Here is an 18,935-nt window from a genome sequence, read left to right as displayed (position 1 = left end):
ACCTTAAGGATATTTCCATTTGAAGGTACATTTTCACATGTATATGAATGTGTTTTAGCAAGTATTGATGAAGATTAAAATTCAAATCTCAGCATCAAATGATAAATGAAAAGGAGTGGTTATGATTTGTATTTGTAAGTCTGGAAGCAGATGGATAGCCATGTGGTATATTTCACATTGTTCCTTGCAGCACACTCTCTACCAGCATTTGTTTTGGCGACAGCACAAATGACACATTAATAATATTTGGAATATTTCACAAGACACGAAAACAAAGGTATTGACTATGAGAAAAAACTGATCTTCACAGGTACTCATGGAGATCTTGTATCAAAACTGTGGCTTCAAATCTTGGAGGAAAAATGAAGAGCAACTAGTTCTATACATTTCCCAGTACTATTTCCTTCTTTGATTAACTGAATCAACTGTCTTAGTTATATTAAATATATTCCTTTTGCTTTGCTCTAAACTCTCTGAATGTATCAAAACAGGTCAAGATATTACAGAACAAATGGATGCTGCCTACCCAGGAGTGGAAGGCAGAAGTAGGAAGTCAAAAGTCAGCGAACTGACAAACTGAACCAAACTGGGATCAGGGGTCAGGATATGTCACTTGTAAGTTGTCACGTTTCCTGCTAAAGCAAAACAGAGGAAAGGAAAGAAGGTTATTCTGGGATACAGCAAGAATGTGCCACACATTAAAATTTGTTATCTATAGGCTGCTATACCCAAAGTTTTCAATTTGAAATGTTTTATACATTGAAAAATCAATAGTCTTGTGACAGGATAAAACCTACCCAAAAGCACAGCTCAGATAAAATGAGGTCTTTATCTGTAACCTCCAACTGATTCTTGTATGCACTGGTAGATAATTATCATGATAATTATCTACCAATGCATAGATAATTATCATGAGGGACTCTTACCTGAAAGTCCTGCCAGAAGAGATATGAACTACATGTGCCCTCCTGTAATGGTTTAGACATGCACTGGAAAGAGTTGGATATAAGCTGTTAATCCCAGTGGGTGGGTCCTGGTAACACACTTTGGGCTGAAGATCAGAAGGCAGTGTTACCTCAGGAGGCCACTGCTAATGGACTTTAAAAAGGATGCAAGTAAAGCAGACTGGGAATAGGTGACCAGCAGGATTATAGGTGACTGCTGGTGACCATTTAACTCCAAAAACAAGAATACAAGCAGCAGCTCCTCAGTGGGGATAGGTCCACAGAGATCCCCTATGCTGCAGTAGGCTGAGGACAGCAATCCTGAGGTGGGATGGTCACACAGACAGCGAGACACTGCCACAGCTCAGGCACCCAGGGAGATTGCCTCATTCCTGTGCTCAAGGGTGAGAGGCACGCACAGGGGCATTGCCTGGAGTGTGTGCTGTGTGTGGCAGGACAGCTCTCTAGGCTGCTACACACATTCCCCTCAGAAAGTGAGCTGTAAGCTTTATGTCACTGTGCTGACTGGTTCTGCTCTTGCAGTTACTCCCACCCCTCTAAGGACAAGCCTAAATAATATCTCTACTGATTCTATTTTTTGACCTCCTCTAATCTTTTACCTGGAGGGTAAGGAGGATTAAGAAAAGAGAATACAGATGTAGTTTTAAATATTGCCATACTGACAGAGGGCTCAGTGCTGGAAACAGGACCACCAGCCTCTCCTAACTTAGCATTCAGTGTCATATCCTACACATTTCCACTCAGAAGAGAGGACTTAGGGATCAGTGAAGCTTCTACAACATCTGTTTAATAAAACTTAAAAAAAAAAAATCTTTCTTACATCTTTAGTGACAGAAGTTGTGTCGGGTTCGGCTGTCTGTCTCTGCCCCGACACGGGTAGTGTGGTTCTTGGGTGGCACGCGTTTTAAAGGACGAGTCTGGACTCTTCAGCTTTTCGGTCTTCAGATTGTTTATTATTTCTTATCTACAAAATTTTCTGTCTGCCCAACAGAGGTCTGATCTGCAAGCAGTCACAGGCACTCTCTGACCACCCACGGGGCGGTCATGTCTTTTTATACTAATATCTACGTACATAATATTTACCTTTATTTCCCAATGCTTTTCACCCATGTTAGCAAGTGCACCTTCACCATAAACCAATCCCCAAGTGCCAACATCATCACAGGAGATGGAGGACAAGAAGAAGAAAGAAGAAGGACGAGACACGCCCTGATCCCTCCATCTTGTCTCCATAACCCCCCTGTACCAAAAACCTTAAAGTCTATACTTCACCCTCTAAATGTGTCTCTTTTACACCCTTTTACTCTAAAGTGATTCTCTTGTCCTCAAACTCTTGTTATTTCTGTGGATGGATCGAAATCAAGCCACCAGACACTTCTGGCAACATTCCAGGATTTTCGAGACCCCCACGGGTTCTCCTGGCATCTCTGGACATCGGGAACGATGTGCTGAGATCCCACAAAGTTGCTTTGAAATGGAAGGGTGATTCAGCTTTCAGGCTTAACTTGGTTTAATTCTTCAGGTTTCCTGGAGCTCCAGAGATGTGCTGTGCCATTTGAGAGCTCATAGAAATGCAATGGAGTGAAAGCTAAAGTGATCTGAATTTTGAAATTAAACTGCAAGAAGAAATTTAGTTTCTTAAAATAGATGATTTTGTATATAGGAACAACACAGAAAGATCCTCCCTCCTAATTTAATTGTTAGTAAGCAATTACAAAATTTCTTTAAACTTACTTTGTTCACATTTTTTTCATGTTCATCTGTTCACTGCATGCAGCAAATGTCTATATTATGTTTTACATGATTTATTGCATTATCAAATTGTGATAATAGACTCCCTGGGATAGAAATTTTGTCACTTTATGCCATTTTGCATTTTGGGAAGCAGATGGCCGACCTGTCAGATTGTCATTTCCTCTGAATCACTGGTGATGTCTCTTTAGAATCAGGACCATTTAAAGAGAATTTGCTACTTACAGGTGATACCTTCACTATGAGGGCACAATAATGGCATTAAAAAAAGTGATTTTTTTTTCTCTTTGGTACTGCAAGAACAAGAACATATGGACCAAATAAAAATTGTCAGAATAAGAATTTAGTCTATTTGAAACCCTTTTTCTTGCTGATGATCACACTGAAATGTGATTGTTTGTCTACACACAATTTTTCCATGTCTAGTCTAATCAAACAAGTAAAGCAACCTTGCTGTTTATTTGTAAATTGTTACAGAAGAAATCTCCCACTGTCATCTATAAGTCAGAGCAAGTAGTTGAATGCAATATGATACTGAAATTTTAAAAGCAATTAGCATCAACACTTTGATCTTTCCACACTACACTGTAAATTAATATATTAAATCTAAATTAGATGCCAGTGTCACTTCAAATTTAATCAGTATAGGGCTTCACCTGATTTCATTGATAGCTTCTAGTTGTATGAGTAGTAATAACATTCTGCTGCACTTCCTTATTAACATAAACAAATTAAATTCATCTTTCAGAAAACAGTCCTATCACTGAGATCACAGAGAAAAGCCCAAAAAATTGTAATGTAATCACACTGACTTCTAAAACAAAAAAATTTTGAAATTTAAATATTAAAAATATATTATATTTGCAAGGCATTATAAGTATGATATAATCATATTTTGAATATAATGTTGCTATTATACTTTCTTTACCTGGTTGTCACCTGAGGAAAAAAATTGGCAAGTGAATATATATTTGATTTACATAAACAGTTTATTAGCTTATGTAAATACTTGCTCAGCTTTTTTCTTAATTGCAGCACAATTTGGTTTTATCATCATCTTCCAAGTCAGCTGTCAATAGGAGGGAATCAAAAATATATTGCACAATATAGCAAATTTGAACATTTAATCAAGGTGTAAAGAGGGAAGGTTTCACAATATGTGGTTTAAAATTCTCACTCTTCTTCTCCATTTTCCATTCTGTGTGTTTGACAGGATCTTGCATGTTGTTTGCTACTTGCAGTGTTTATTATAGTTCACCCAATTGTTAGGAACAGTTTTTGGTTTTTTGAAGCTGTTCATAATACAAGAAAATTGGATTTTTTCTTTCAGAATTTGACCAATTTCAGGATCAATGTTTGGATGAACAAACTTTGATTGTAATGGTTCTGTCTGGTTTTTATTAAAAAAACCCAACCAACCTAAAATCCAAACAGAAGCAAAAAAGCCCAGCAGGATTGATAGGAATGAACAATACTTCACTCTGTATGTCAATCTTGAAAACGTAATAGGACAAATTATCTTTAAAAAGACCAGGAGCAAAGTAATTGGGATTGTTGGGAAAGGCATGAGCAACATGTTTATATGAATTCAATTTCAATTTCTCAGTAGTTGGTTCTATAAAGAAGATGACCCTGGGTAATTTCGCTTTCTAAGATTTATATTTAACACACTAATCTGTTCTGATATGGAAGGCACTAAAGTCCAGTGAGACAATTCTGCAATACTGAAAGAAATCTCCTGCTTGTGAAAGTTTCTTTTAGAGTTGGAGGAAGCAGCTAAGACGGATTTTGGAGGCGAATAATCCCTATGCATTTAAAGTTTCTGCTGCCAAAATGTTACAAACAGCATTTTGTTAGCAGAAACTTTGAATACACCTCAATGGTTATGTGAAGGTAACACCTCAGATGTAAAGCAAAATAGAACATAAAACCCCTGAAGCAAATTTTAGGCATGAAGTCCTATTAAATGAATTAGAATCACTCATCTGTGTATAAAACCTATTGTTCTATCTATCACTAAGTCATTTTGTTTTAAGTCAGGGGCACACATCTGCCTGGAGAACTGCAGTGAACACAGAGCCCCTGATTCAACAACCTCAGAAGGGACCAACTCTCAGATATGACTCTGGATTGCACGGATAAGGAGGCTGCTTGCACAACGAGGAGGAGAGCAGAGCTTGGACAAAGAAATAGTGCCAAACACAGGTTTGCTCCTGTTCTTTGTGGACTTTTTAAAAGAGGAAACCTTTCAGTTCTGTTTCTAATCAAAATTAATAGAACCCCCTTCCACAAGATCATCAACCCAATCTGCAGTGGTTGTAATTTTCATCAGTCCAGAATAAAACTGTTTCATCTATAGGTCAGTAATCTGCATTCTAGAAAGAAATAAAGCAGTAATCCTTCAATATTTTCAAATCAATTCTGTCTTCAGTCCTTAGACCTAGAAATATTACAGTCATGTATAGTTATATAATTTACTCAATTTTTCCAGGTGCCAGTAGTAGGACATATAATACCAAAAGTACATGCCAGATATGCTGACCTGAGATAGCCACTTAGAAACCCCTTGCTATGAATATGTTCAATTCTTTTTGTGATTGTTGGGCCTTCTGAACATTCCAAGGTAATGAATTTACAGTGCACCTGACTCTTGCTAAAGCCACATAATTTAAGACACAATTGACCTCAATCTGAATCAAATTTCTAAAACAAATTCCTATTTTAGTCCACTGGTTATGGAGGATGGTAAAGGAGGCCTGTAAATCCACACTTATTTTTGTGAGATCTTAGCCATCTTAGTTGACACAAAGCACTTGTGAGGCTCTTGCCATCGTATGATCAAGGAGGGGTGTAGTCCCAAGAGGTTAATTTTCAAGGTGGGCATAAACAAATCCTCCCTGCACAATTATGTCACCCCTTTCTAATTTTGCTTCCTACAGGAGCCTGCAACTCTTCACAATCCCACATGTTAATTAGGGAAAAAATATCCAGACAATAAACCAAACAAATCTGTTGTCCTCTTATTTCAAAAGTCGCATGCCTTCTTGGTGATTGCTCATGGGCACCTCCTCACAGCACAGCCAACAAACCCCATCTCTCTCCTCACCCAGCTAACCCACTCTTTTGTAGCACTCATCTTCTTATTGGACACAGCTGTGGCCTATTAAGGGCAGGCCTGTTCCTAATCTTTGGTGATTAGTACAGCTGTAACTCCTCAGGGGTGAGACTACCTTCTGCACTATTCTCTTACATTCTATCCCTCCACAAAAATCAAAAGTCCCTCACTTAAAATTTCTTCCCCTTCTTTGACAGCTTCTGCCATGATTATTTCTCCTGAAATCCTCACTACTGCACACAGATTTAGAACATATATGTGTTCTAAGTGGTTTTCAGTAAAGCGAACAGAAATGCAAAAAATTATGTTAGCTGTAGGCACTTCAGGAATTTATGCAGTAAAATTTTTGGGTCCATTTATTTTCTAGTAATTTGGAATATCTCTGCTTTTTTCAAGTGCTGGTGTTCAGAGATGCATTCAGGAAAGCCTTCACAGTAGCTGAGAGACCTTGTTCCCAGAAGATAATAGTCAATTTTGAGACTGCTGGTGTATAAACATTGTTTAGATTGTTAAGATTGGTTTTTCCCCTGCCCATTACTTTACGTTGCTGACAGCATTACATCCATCATTTTATTGCTAGTCATTCTTCATTGCAATTTTTAGATCTGACTGTTCTGAACATTTTGTATCATCTACAGACTCTACAGTTCACTGCAATTTTCAAATTAAAGGAAATAGGAAGAAAATTAATAAAACCAGTCTTTTCCTACAGCTGAATAACAACTGGTTTATTGGCAATAATTACTTTGAAAAAAAATAGCCATTATACCCAGTTGTTGCTGTTTTATGAAGTTCCTGCAAGCCTTGCCACACAGATGCTTTTTATGGTTGTTGTTTCTCCTTCTCTTTAAAAGAGGAGGTCATTTCTTTGTAGGTCAAAGTGTCCACACAAGAACCAATCCACCATGTAACATAGATGTAGCCTTTCTTAAAGGTCTCATTTCTGTGTCTCTAGGATTCTCACAGGAATTCAGCTGTGCTCAGACTCTTGCAAGGAGTTATTTAGGGCCCAGTGAGGCAATATAACTTCACTCTGTTTCCAAAGTTTAAAATCTGCTTTTATTTCTTAACACTCACAATTCCATTAAATATATTCTAAGATTTACAAAGGATTTCCAAATCAATTGATTTAGTATTAATTGATTATTGATTTAGTATTAATTTCACCTGGTATAGTATTAATTGATTTCACCTGATTTAGTATTAATTGATTATTGATTTAGTATTAATTTCACCTGGTTTTGCAAGAGTTTGTACATATACAGGTGGAAAAGATACAGCACAAGCAAGTTTCAAGAGCATATTAGAGGTGTTTTTTCTATTTATAAATTATAATATGAATGTTTTTGCATGGTAACAACTTTATGACTATCAACATATGCTTCTTCTTATTGGTACTAGTGAGGTGACATAATCCAAAATGAAGCACATGTTTTTTCCCCAAAAGTAAGAGAACACACAAAAAAAGCTCTGTATTCTGTGTCTGAAGTAATACATGCTGTAAAGTAACATTTGCAATATGTTTAGAGTTAATATTAGAAAAATTGAATCACATAGGCACTCAGTAAACATAAAAGTTTAAAATAAAGCAGAAAAAAGCAATTTTAAAGGATAAATTTGTGGTCCCTGAGATTGGATACAGAGTCTGCAAAATTAAAATTAATTAAATCAACCTTGGGATAAATACTGCTTCTAGTTAAATTCAGCTATAAAAATTGTTGTGTGCTCAGAGAATGATCTTAGGGAATAGCCAACCATATTCTGTGTTGTCAGAGGCACAGTTTGAGAAATCAAGAAAGTAAATGGAAATATCTTTTGTTCACAAAAGATATTTGGTGAAAATATCTTTGGTAAAAATCCAACAGCAAAATTGTCCTCTGCGAACAATTATGTAGTACAGTGGTTTTTGTGTGTCAGTGAAATCCTACTAAGGAAGGTAGCTTTTTCAGTGTCAGATATCTTTAGCTTCCCAATGAATCAAAGATTTTAGATGATTTTTGTTCAGAGATTTAGGAGATCCTGAATTGTCTTTGAAATCTAAATTAGGATTATGAATGATCATGGGTCTTCATGCTTGTTTTAATTCATGGTGATTATCAAATTGCTAACAATGAGACAAGCAGGAGGAAAAAATATTTTTAAAAAAGTGTACCATCTGTATTTGAATGTACTCCCACTGTATGGAAATCATGAAATACATATGCTAAGTAGGAAACTGGACAACATTTATTAATAAAAAATATTTTAAAATCATCAAGTGCAAAGAACGTGAACCTAAGTTCAGCAAAACACATATTTTTAAAAGCTGGATGGTTGTATTTTTTACAAATTGAGATGCATTTAATTTAAAAAATCACTTCCACTTACCCTGTTTCTGGCCAAAATAACCATTTTAAGATCATTCTTAGACACTTTGTCTTAAGGATGATCATCTAAAAATAGTATGGCATGTTATTTTGGGCAGGCAGAGGTCCAAAGCATATCCCTTTCTTTCTGAGGTTGGTTCTTGAAATCCTAAATATTATTCCCTTCCTAGACAAACCACATATATTCTAATTAATCAACCTCTATTTCATCTAACATGAGTCAATCCCTGTTCAGTCCCTTTCTCCAGTATGGAAAAAGACAAGAAACCATTTCACTGTTGGAGTGTAATGATACATTTGTCCTTGGAACTGTCTTGATGTAAGATTCAGCCTCATGGGTTTTTCTCACATTCACCCAGAAAAGCTAATCCTCCCTTAAACAGCTTTCAAATTATCTTTCACCTACTACCAGTTGGACCTCTTCCTTCCTAAGCTTCTCATCCTCTCTGTCATTTTCCTTCCCAGCTTTCCCACTTTCCTTAGCTGCTTCTTTTAAAGATATCTTTGGTGACCCTAACATCTTTATGACCTTCCATAACATTTATTTTTAATTGCTTTTTGAAATCTGATGTCTCGACTCCAGAGTCTGCATATTGTCTGGGAGGTCTATGCCCTTAAAGAATCCTGAAGGAGACAGCCCATTATTCAAAAATGCCAATTTAACTCCCTAGTTTTCCTTGAAGCAATTTACTTATGGGCCTCTACATTCAGATATTCTGAAACTAGAGAAGAAATATGAAAAATGCTGATATTCACTAAAATAAAATTTATTTTTCAGTGTTTGTATTATACACAACACAGTGTTTGTATTAAACACAAATACCATTTACACTGTTTAAGCCACTGCTTATCAGAATACAGCTCTTTTAAGGTGTTATTAAAAAAAAGCCTATCCCTTCTGGCTATTTATTTTAACCTCCTCTATTACCTTTCTGCCCAAAACACTTTCTGACACACTGATTGCAGTAGATAGTGAGGTTACTGCCTACTCATTGCCTCCAAAATCTATGTTCATCGAGATCAGTAAATTTTTATCAACAATACTGATGAATGCTGTACTATTTTTTATATTGTGTCCATAATCAAGAGCCAGAGAATGCCTGAACTGGAAAATATATTGCTTTCTGTTTCCTTCCCTCCTCTGAATGCTTTTAGAGGATTGAAAATTCTCTTCAAATAAAGAAAAAAAGCTTCAGGGATGCTTTAATCTGTTTCCACAGATAATGGCTGACATGAAATTGCTGTGCCAGACGGTATCACAGGAAAAAATTTATAAGCAGTAAAGCAATATCCCAAGGAATCCAAGACTGCACATTATTAGCATATAAATTACACAAATGAAGTAAACATGCTATTTCTGGATCTCAGAAAACCTTCTGTTCTTAGTACTGTCACATTTAAAATTAAATTGAACAAAAATATCATCTTCAAGATCAATACTGTTATTGGTACCTTATGTAATGGAAAACAAAGGAAACTTAACTAGTGAAAAATGAAATATTTTCAAGTGCTTTCATAAAGTAATGAACTAGGCTTTCTGGGTGTATGCAATATGCAGTCTTCTTAAATTATTTGTGTATGTCAAACTGTAGCAATAATCTATTTATTTAGAAAAAAAAAAACAAACCTTCATTTCAAAGGGTGGATGAGACATTTAAAAATGGTTCTGTTCAGAAGTCCATGAAGAAAATGACACCTCTTCAATACAGCCTTCACAGAATGATGGTTGAAACATCTGTTCCTCTGCAGATTTTCTTTAGAGATGATAAAGAAGATATTTCATCAAGTCAGAAAGATCAAAAACCAAAGGATCCTGGGAAGGCCAAAACTATCTTTTTCAGTTCCCTTTTGAATTCACCTAAAGGAGAATTCAAAAGGGAACTGAATCTTAAATTAGATGCAAAAATAGCTGGTACTTGATTAAAGTTATTTGATTTTAGGACAATTTATTCAATTCTCAGAGTACAACTGAGCATGTGATAATTTACAGAGAGATTAGGGAATGGGTATTGTGTTATATACCATTCTTTCCATCTGTCTATACTCTGCACAGACAGTCTCACATATCTAGACCTGATGCTTTCCCTTGGGAAGTCTGACAGAAAGGAATCTGCTTTTATAAACAACATTAGTAAGATAAACTCTACTCTGCTGCCTCCAGAGTTTTCTTAGAATTGCATAGCAAAGTATTTCCCAGTGTCACAAAATTCTTTCTGCATTCTGAGCCCTCGAGTGAGCACATCAAATCAATAATTGCTAAAGCATATGCTTAATTAGGCTAAAAAGCATATGTATTTTGAAACTGCTGCATGAATTCTTTAAAAAAAATTGTTGAGTGATTTTTTAGAGCACTTCTGTCTCTTCCCTACCCTGTTTTCTGAGGCACAAAATATTTTCATTTTAAAATTACCCATGCATCTGAGTCTAAATATATTCATTATTTTGATCATAGCAATTTTTTTCTCTGCAGTAAGGAGAGAGTCAGCTATTTTTGCTCAATGTTTTTATAGCACCTGATACAACAATAGATGAAAAGTTCTGAGTTCTGGCTTTCAAATCCATCACAGTAGGTAGTAAAAGAAATAAAGAGACCATATAGGGATTATAAACTTGCCATATTTTCCAAAATAAGAAGAGGTTATCAAATTAAATCAACAGATTGTGAACACCAAAAGGAAGTGGATCCTCTAGCAAAAGTTTTCATGGACTGGTTCTATTATGGCTTTAGAATTTTCCAAATGTTTCCAGACACTGAGGAAAAAAAATATTGTTTAGTCATATTTTTGAACATATACCAAAATTTACCTCAAAGAAATCACCGTAGAAGCACTACTCCTAAAACATTATCTGAATTATGTAGGTTGGGGTTCTTTCATTCCTTTGTCTCAGGATCTGAAAATCAGAAACACAGAATCAGAATCACAGAAACAAATCTGAGTTTCTCTCTAACACTATGTTATATATTGTTATGTAAGGGAGAATTCAGCTTCATGTGACCTGCTTCATCCTATCACCTCAGTTTTTTTCTAGAGCATGCATATTATTTTGTGGGGTTCTAGGAGTAAGAACTTGATATTTTGTTTCTTACAGCAACTATTGTTTTAAGATTGCTACTATAATTATTTGCTGTTTGCTTGTGGAATAAAGCTTTATTGCTCAGGCTCAGTTCTACCTGCTGATAGCAGATACAAAGTGGAATAGGCCACACAGCTAATCAGCTTGAATCAATCTTCAGGTTTTTGTTGACCAAGAGTGTTCTATCTAACTGTCCATACAGGGTTTTTAGCAAAACTGACTGTTTCTAGATTGTGATCATTCTACCATACTGAATCAAACATCTTTATGAAATTATCAGAGCAACAGATGACCCTGCTTTTGCTCTCTCAGTCTGGCTTGTGGTCTGCCCTAGAGGTTGGACTTGCTGAATCACCACTGTGCCCCTGCAGGTCTTCCCCTGATAGTTCCTCAAGTAATTGTATCATGTCTAGCAACAATTTCATAAAAGGCAATGAACTCATCATAACTGGTAATTAAAGTCTGAGAGCAATGAGGAATATTCTGATGATATGTATTATACATTTATGTCTTCAGGCTTACACTTGAAACTTTGAATAGGTGTACTGATAAAAATGAAGTTGTATACCAATACAGTTTCACATGGAGATCTTCAAAACAATAACTCCAATTATTGACTTTTATATTTTTATATTGAATCTAGTTTGAAGTTGGCCCTAATTTTACCCACATTTTGGGCCAGATGGCCTCCAGGGCCCTTTTCCAGGTTAAAAAATTCTGTGTTGTCTTTATGGATCTTCTGGGCAAGAGTGTCATGAGTCACCATTGTAAATAAAGCATCATAGAAGACATAAACTGTCTTCCATGGCAGACTGGTGAGAGTGGAAATATCTCCAGCAAAAAACTATTGATAACGATAAGAATAAACACTGTCAACAACCTCAGTCTTGTCATTTTTTTAGGGTGTGACCCAGACTCTTTTTTTCCTTTGGAAAGCTTTCTTATCAGATGTGAAGTGGTTCTGACTGAGTGGTCTTGTGAATAGGCTTACTCGCTTGATTCTTCATGTTAAACCATTTTCTAACATCTGACGAAAAATTCTAGTTTGGTATTTTGTGCCTTGGAGGAACCAAATTGTAACAGCTCACAAGAAAGGATAGAGTGTCTTTGAAGATGATATAACAATAAATTATAATCGTAATTGATATTCCACTCTCCACTGACTAAAAAAAGTGGAACATAAGGAATTTCACAGAGTGTACTGCAACTCAAAGCAGGAAATCTGTTTAATGAAGCAGCACGCTAAGTAGAACTGGACAAAATGTTTTTTGTCTGAAAATGTCAATTCATCAAGTACCAAGTACCATTTAGAAACTTTTAACTTTTTGAAGAAAACTTATTTGGGAAGGACAAGTCCCTTTTTCAGAAACCCCAAAACTAACATAAAATAAAGATATATATATATATATATATATATATATATATATATATATGTCTTTTTCTCATATTCTCTTTCCTATATAAACTTAAAATGTTCTTAAAATCCAATAAGCACCGGATACTAGTTTGAACATGCCTTCAATTATGACCGTAGGATGAATTAAAATGAAAACCTCTTTCATCAACCAAGGAAAGCAAATTGAATGCAGTGATTCATTTTAAATAATCCCCTCTCATAAAGACTACATATAAAACTATAAGATGTGACTGTCACACAATCAATTTACCCATTCATGTAAAAACATTAGCTCCAAAAGTTAATTCCTTTTTTCCCTCAATAGGAAGAAAACTGAAATATGATCTCCTAAATTTCATCTCCCTAAACACAGCTGCCTCTAATCCTGAGACATATTAGACTTGGCTTTGCTCATAACCACCACACACAATGCAGAAACAATGGCAATATGTTTGCACTGCAATTAGGATTTTTTGAAATATCATTATAGGGTTTGAGCAAAACATTGGAACATTTATTGGGCAAATATTTTGATTTAGTCAAAATGAGAGAAAGATGGAAACCATATTAAAAACTTTGGAAGTGTCTAAAACCTTGGTTTTCTTTAATTTCACATAATCTGTGACTTTTGTCCCTTATCTGAGGCACTAATTACCCTACTGCTGGTTATTAATGGCATCTCCCTCATTGCCAACATCTATATGTAGAATAAACTTGGAACATATCCTGTTGAAAAATGTGGGAAAAATCCTTAGTTTTTCCTGACTAATGAAAAGATTTTTTGTTGCCCTTATGTCTTTGAAGTTTACCACGTATATGCTGCAGCCAATGGGAAGCTCTGCCATTTTTATTTTAGATGGTATCAGACCAGAATTTTCTAAGATGCTCACTGTGTCAGCATATGTCTCCTGTTTTCCTGTTGCAGATAGGTAGAAGAGCTCTAAAGGGGAGGTTGTTTTCAGATCTGGACATTAATTGCTACATTCTCCTTATCAGCAAACAATCTATGCACTGATTCTGCATATGCTTCTTTCTCTCACATGCCTTATTAAGATTGACTGTTCTGTACAGAAGCATTGATTTTCAATGGAAAATGTCAGAAAACTCTAATTTCGTTTTGAAAATATATTAACAAAGTTTTCCTAACTTTATTTAATTAATATGCACATTTTTAAAGAATCTTTGCAAAACATTTCCAAATAAAAGTGATGCTGTACGGAATTACACTGTGAAAACTTGGAATGTTTCCTTAATAAATATGCTTTAAACTTTCCAACTTCAAAAAATTATAGAAAAGACATTATTGAAACATCTGTTCTTGGACTGTTTAATTCCTCTTTTTAGTTCTTGGACTCTTTCAGTTATTTTTTTCTTCTCCATTGTGCCAAGCAAAGTTCTCTTTCACACAGGAAGCTGAGCCAAGTGCTGTGCTTATTTTCACAAAAGAGGTAAATCAATATTGAGCCCATTTTCTTCACAGGATTTATATTGATTTTTACCAATTGAGGATCTAGATCAGTGAAAATATGTGTTGATTACTGGTTGTCCTCAGAGCTCTCCATTCATGACCTCTCTTTCAAACTTGAGTATAGCTGATCTTCTCTGTGATTTAGTAATACAAAAGGTATAAGTTAACCAGGATATCTTGACATTTATTCTCAGCCCAAAAATTACACCTATGCAAATATTAGTAGCTAGGAGAAGAGTCAGTCCTTAAATCACTTCAAAGTTGTTTTTTTTTTTTTGTTTTAGTAAAATGGCCACAAGGTAACTTTAACAGAAGTAGTCATTCACCTGCAATGTAAAGCTTAAGATTATTAAAATCTCCATCTAGTTTTGCTGCTCAGTTATGCTTTTATATATGCTAAGGGATTGAAACAAACACACACATTCAAAAAAAGGGGTTTATATTTATAAATACTGTTATGTGTGACTAACTGCCAATTCAAGGAAAAAAATCTCAGTTTTTGTTCAAGGTGGTATCATGTTAAAGGAAAATAAATTAAAGTTGACTAATTTTGGAATTTTTTCCCCCCTGGCCTTGGAAAATATATTATCCTTGTTAAATATTATATGTATATATTTTAACTGATTTGCTAAATATGCCATATAAGTGTAAATTTTTCCTCTTAGGTTCTTTTTAGTGGAAAATTCTAAAAATGACATCTACTTTACAATTCATGCATTTCTTCAGAAGTGTAAATTAGGGGGAAAAGCCTGTTCAATCAGCAGGAAATTGCATGGAAATATGATGCCTTATGGTTGACAGACAATACAATTTTTTTCCCTTCTACACTTTGACACAATTGAAATTGAGTTTGTGGATGGCAACTTCCCTTACAAAACAAGAGTACTTATGTTGCTATTTTAATATCAAACATACTTCATTGTCTTGGTGATAAAGCAGTGATCACCACTGAAAATGGCAGTGTCTGAGAAGCCATACCTTCTTCAGAAAAACAATTTCCAACTTCATTTGGCTTCTGACCTTAATGTAAAAATAGAGCAGTTGTGTCTTTGGAGTAATGCTCAATACAAGAGTGGTGGGATGACTTCGGCTGGCTGCCAGACGCCCTCTGAGCCTTTCTGTCACTCCCCTCCTCAGCAGAACAGGGGGAGAAAATAAGATGGAAAACCTCATGAGCTGAGATGAAGAAAAGGAAAACACTCACCAAGTACTGCAATGGGCAAATCAGACTTGTTTCAGGGAAGTTTAATTAATTTAATTAATTATTTTCAAGTAATAACTGCTGGAATCACAGACAAAAGGGATGAATGCTTTTCTATTTCCTCCATCAGAAGTCTCTACCCAAATTTTCTAAAATACTTTTGGGTGTATTTTTATTCCTCTATTTCTTTCTTCATGGATAACCATGTAGTTATACTCTCTTTTTGTCACCAAGTCCCATGCTTTAGATCCCACTAACCTTTCAGAAAACAACTGATCCTGAATTAAAATTTTGTGATATGCAAAAAGAAATGGCTCATGATTTCTCGTCTTTTTTGTTGCAATCCTCAGACACTCAGTAGATCAGAAAACATCCTCCTTCCTTACCATGCAAAAAAAAAGTCCTATTTGGAGTTTTTTTTCCTGGCTTCATTCTCCTTGAAAAAAAAGTGGCCTTCCATATCAATGGGTCAGATGAATGAATCAGGTGCAACTAAGTTAAGAAATATATTAAATATTTGTAATCATGTAATAAAATTTGTTCCTGTTATTTTCATGACTTTTTGCTTTAGAATTCTTACATCTCAAATCTTAAATTTATTTGATTCACTGTTTCCCCTATTGTGTTTGCTTTGTGAGCTGATTATGAGCAGCCACCCACACAATCCAGACTGTAGTTTAAACATCTGTGTGTGCTACATGATGGCTGCTCCCTAACTAGTGAAAGGTTCTCCTGAAGGTTCTCACTAAAGTTTTACTGACCAAGAGCATTCCTTCCTTGCTTATCTTTGTGGTGTTCTGTTCCACAGAACAATTTTTCTTCTTTTTTCCCAAAAGCTCTTCTGGAGAAGAACATTTTTATTTTTTTTCTCTGTGTGTTTCTACTTTCTGCTTTGAAATAGTATTTTATGTGGTTTGTGTGGATAAAGTGTTTTCTCTTCCAAGAAGCTGGTATTCTTTCCTTGAATTTTGAATGAGAACATTAATATCTTCTTATCAGGGTTTTAAGCACAATAGCTTTGAGATTTAATGTTCCATAATTCAATCTGAAAAGAAAAGAAAAAAAAAAGATTTTAATGTTTCATCATAGAATTTGGTTGAAATGCAGAAAGTCTCATAAGTTTGTATCTGCACATTTCCATATATTTAAGGCATAAAAGATTTTTTTTCCACGGAGTACTTGTCTTTTTTTTAGTATATCATTCAAATACCCTCATGACTACATGTAGAAGTCTTATCATGTGAATACATCAATTATTTTCTACCAGAAAAAAAGAGCACATAAGCAAGAGATCTACAGTAGCATATAAAATAAGATAAATTTAATTCAATGCAAATACCAGAAAGTACCAGAATTTGGAATACATAAATAAATTAAATAGTGCCATCATGTATACTGCTAATGCTTTCTATATATCAACTAATATATTCACATGTCTGTCAACTCCTAACTCACTTTAAGAAATTTATGGGATAATCTTGGACAGCAGGCTGTGATTAATAAAGTGTGATAATTCAGGTTGTATTACGACAAGGTTTCTCGAAATCACTCATAAAGAACATTAATTTGCAAAGTAGCAAATAAGTAGCAAAGGGTTTTCAAAAATATCATCAAACAAATGGAAAGCCTTCAAATTTGTGGAATATGAGTCTTTGACATAAATTTGATTAGAAAACTCAAGAAAATAATTCCTTTAATATTAAAAAATTACAGTATGTGTTGATTAATTTATAATGTTTTTCATCACACAATTTTTCACTGTCTTCAGCTTCCCAATAAATATAAGCAGATTAGGAAATCAATACATTATATAAACCTCTTTAAAGATCATTAAATGAATCTGAGAAGCTACATCTATGCTAGCATATCATTATATAACAGATCCAAACCCTCAGTCAAAACCTGAATTAGAGAAATGAGGAAATAAATGTGAGAAAAATTATTTTTGTACATTCTTCTTAAGAAAAACACCTATAAACCTAAAATAATTGTTTCTTTTCTGCTGGTGTCTCGTGAGTGAAAAGTTATTTATAAAGGTAACTTAAGCTTGAATAAAAAGTGATAATTTAAAATTAGCCCTTTGTTATTTTAGTATGAATCCATTGGAAAGAAAAATAATATTGCAATTCAAAAACCTGATGACAGGAAATATTTGCTTATTTGTTCTGAAAATTGACACAGTTACTGGCAGGTAATGAATAGTAGCAAGCTCTTCAAAATTACACAGGCAAAAAATTCTGAAATCATCTGTATTAATTCATAGAGAATAATAATATTTAGTTTAATGTTTTTAAAAAATATATGGAATTGAGTTTTTGAGGATGTGCTCTATAAAAGTCTCCAAGGCATCCATAGAAAAAAAATTATCTTTAAAAAAAGAATTTATACGTGCTAGGGTAATACCTACAGATTTTCAATTTATTGAACTTTTATTGCATTTCATAGTTTTTAAAATAAATTATCTTTGTGTAAGTAGGGAAACAATGAAGCATTTACTGAAATAATTGTTCTAGAATACACTTTCTGAATAACTTGATATCTTAATTTTTTCTTCCTCTGTAATTCTTTTGTTTTGTTGAAAAGATGTAAAAAAACAAAGAAGATTTTTTTTTCTCTTCTTAGTATAAAATTTCTTTCTTTAATTTAGGGGGGTTTTGCCTCCTTCTGAAAGAGACTTCTGAAAGAAACTATTAAATCAATGAAGACTAGTCACAAACAGAGAACATGTGTCTACTGGGCAAATGTCAAAGAAGAAAGTGAGCCCTGTGTATGGCAGAATATTCCCAGAGATCAAAGATATCTCATAAGAGGATGAATCTTAAGTATCTGAGCACATTGATTTTCCTACAATGCTTAGAATAGATCCTAAACTACTTGTGAGGCTAAATCTAATTTTTAACTCTTTGGAGTTAAATCACATACCCCACAGTTAATGAGCTACTTGAAGTGCTACATAGAAAAGGCACAAAGCAATGAGGAGACACTGAAGGATCTTTTCTGGAATATTATATTGTTATTAAAAATTATATTAATGTTATTAATGCCTAAAAATAGAGGTTTCTTTTCTATTTGCAGAACACAATCTGTAGAAAGCTGTGAGTATAACAGGGATCAACGTTACAATTAAATTTAAATTATAAAAGAAATAAATGTTTGGATAAAAAGCCTTCTGTATGGTAAGAGCAAATAAAATTTTCTCTTTATGTTATAGGAATAGTCTACAGATAAAAGATACAGAAAGACAAGCAAGTCTATTGATTTGTGCAAAAACACCTATAAGAGATAGACTGGGAACTTAACAGGAGTCAATAGCACCACACAACCTCAAGAGGGGCAGACACCATCCCAAGACATAGAAACGGCTCTGTCTGTCTGTAAGAGACCTGCAGCCATCCTCTGCTGCTTGGGCAGAAAAGGCATCCAGTGTCCAGCTTCTGTAGCTCTCAGCATTTGGTGCAACTGAAGAAAGTTCACACAAAGTAGAAATAATGATAGCATTAGCCATGAGGAAATGTTGAGATAATTCAGTTTGCTTATACTTGCAAAGCAAAATCTCAGGGATAATCTTAAAATTAACTAAAAATATAAAAAAAATTG

Source organism: Molothrus aeneus, chromosome 5, assembly GCF_037042795.1.
Source record: "Molothrus aeneus isolate 106 chromosome 5, BPBGC_Maene_1.0, whole genome shotgun sequence".
In the NCBI taxonomy this organism is placed as follows: Eukaryota; Metazoa; Chordata; class Aves; order Passeriformes; family Icteridae; genus Molothrus; species Molothrus aeneus.
This window is presented reverse-complemented; position numbering follows the sequence as displayed.